General features: G+C 34.0%; 1 long non-coding RNA gene across 1 annotated transcript; it reads left to right on the top strand.

Annotated features, from left to right (window-relative positions):
- Positions 1 to 332: 332 nt before the first annotated feature.
- LOC130587349 (uncharacterized) lies at positions 333 to 2,290 on the top strand. The gene is made up of 3 exons (XR_008966778.1): positions 333 to 408; positions 833 to 897; positions 2,216 to 2,290. It is a non-coding gene; the product is annotated as an uncharacterized LOC130587349 (long non-coding RNA).
- Positions 2,291 to 2,384: the final 94 nt, after the last annotated feature.

Below are 2,384 nucleotides of genomic sequence, written 5' to 3'. Positions count from 1 at the left end.
AAAATCTGGGAATTTTGGGTAAGAAATGGGAAATTTTTGGGAAAAATGGGGGAAAAGTGGAAAATTTGGGGTAAAAATTTGGGAATTTTGGGTAAAAATAGAAATTTTGGGGGAAAAAATGGGAAATTTGGATAAAAAATGAAGATTTTTGGTAAAAAATGGGGAATTTTGGGGCTTTTTTGGGGAAAAAGTTGGAACTTTTTGGGGAATTTTTTGGATTTTTTGGGGATTTTTTGGTGGCTTTTGGGGAAAATTTTGAGGATTTTGGGGATTTTGGAGGATTTTGGGGAATTTGAGTGAATTTGGTGAATTTTGGGCAAAAATTTTGATTTTTTTTCCCAAATTTTTGGGGTGAAATTCCCAAATTTTTTAGGCGTCTCAAGGATGTCCCCGATTGGAGCTTCGCAGGTAAAAAATGGGAATTTTGGGAAGAAAAATGGGAAATTTGGGATAAAAAATGGATTTTTTTTGAAAGAAAATGGTTTTTTTAAGGGAAAAAAGGGGAATTTTGGGTAAAAAAAGGGAATTTGAGGGAAAAAATGGGAACTTTTTGAGAAAAAAGTGAATTTTTGGAAAATTTGGGGATTTTGGGACAAACAAAAGGAATTTTGGGGAGAAAATTGGGATTTTTTTTAAATTGGGATTTTTGTTTGAAAATTGGGGATTTTGGGATAAAAAATTGGGAATTTTGGGATTTAAAAATGGGAATTTTGGGGTAAACAAAATGAATTTTTTGGGGGAAAAAGTGGGAATTTTGGGTGGAAAAATTGGGGATTTTTTTTTGAAAATTGGGAATTTTGAGGTAAAAACAGTGAATTTTGGGTTTTTCCAGACGGACGCCCCTCCCCCCCCTGGAGGGGACAAATCCGGAGACGCCGCGAGAACGGAGAAATTGTGGTGAGAAAAAAATGGGAAAAAATGGGGAAAAATGAGGAAAAAATGGGAAAAAATGGGAAAAACCACTTTTTTCACCCATTTTTTTCTGATTTTCCCCCATTTTTTCCCAAAATTTTCCCAATTTTTTTCCCAATTTTTCCCCATTTTCTTCCCATTTTTCCCATTTTTCCCCAATTTTTTCTCAATTTTTCCCCATTTTTAGTCCTTTTTTTGGTCTTTTTTTTATCAATTTTTTTGGTCATTTTTTGTTCAAATTTCACCCAAATTTTGCCCAAATTTCCCCCAAAATCCCCTCCCAGTATAAACCAGTTCAAACCAGTATAAACCAGTATAAACAACCCATTTAAAACCAATTTTTCTCCTTTTTTCCCTGTTTTTTTCCCCATTTTTTATCATTTTTGTCCCAAATTTTCCCAAATTTTGCCCAAATTTCTCTGAATTTTCCCCAAATTTTTCCTCCATCCCCTCCCAGTATAAACCAGTCCAAACCAGTCCAAACCAGTATAAACCAGTATAAAAAACCCCATTTAAAACCATTTATTTCCATATTTTTACCATTTTTCCCCATTTTTTTCCCAAATTTTCCTAAATTTTTACCAAATTTCGCCAAATTTCCCTCAAAATCCCCTCCCAGTATAAACCAGTATAAAAATCCCATTTAAAACCAATTTTTCTCCTTTTCCCTGTTTTTTTCCCCATTTTTTATCATTTTTTTCCCAAATTTTCCCAAATTTTGCCCAAATTTCACCGAATTTACCCCAAATTTTTCACCAAATCCCCTCCCAGTCCAAACCAGTATAAACCATTATAAACCAGTACAAATCAGTTTAAAAAATCCCATTTAAAACCAATTTTTTCCCCATTTTTTCTCCATTTTTTTGTTATTGTTTACCCAAATTTTGCCCAAATTTCACCGAATTTACCCCAAATTTCCCCCAAAATCCCCTCCCAGTATAAACCAGTATAAACCAGTATAAACCAGTATAAAAATCCCATTTTTTCCCATTTTTTTATCATTTTTTCCCAGTTTTCCTAAATTTTCCCCATTTTTTCCCAAATTTCACCCAAATTTTGCCCAAATTTTCCTCAATTTTTACCCAAATTTTGCCCAAATTTCACCCCAAATCCCCTCCCAGTATAAACCAGTATAAACCAGCACAAACCAGTATCAAATTCTCACTTTAAAACAAATTTTTTCCATTTTTTTATCATTTTTGCCCAAATTTTGCTCCAATTTTCCTCAAATTTTACCAAATTTTGCCAAATTTTCCCCAAAATCCCCTCCCAGTATAAACCAGTAACTCCCAGTTCGTTTCAGCTCCGCATCCGCGCCCTCAGCAAATCCCTGGAAATGGCGAAGAAAACAGAGAGAGGTGAAAATGGGGAAAAAATGGGAAAAATGGGAAAAAATGGAGGAAAAATGGGAAAAAAATGGGGAAAATAATTGGGAAAAAATTAGGAAAAAATGGGGGAAAATTTGGGGAAAA

This window comes from Malurus melanocephalus, unplaced genomic scaffold (assembly GCF_030028575.1).
Source record: "Malurus melanocephalus ecotype Western Australia unplaced genomic scaffold, MMel_1.1 scaffold_1797, whole genome shotgun sequence".
Lineage (NCBI taxonomy): Eukaryota > Metazoa > Chordata > Aves > Passeriformes > Maluridae > Malurus > Malurus melanocephalus.
This window is presented reverse-complemented; position numbering and strand designations above follow the sequence as displayed.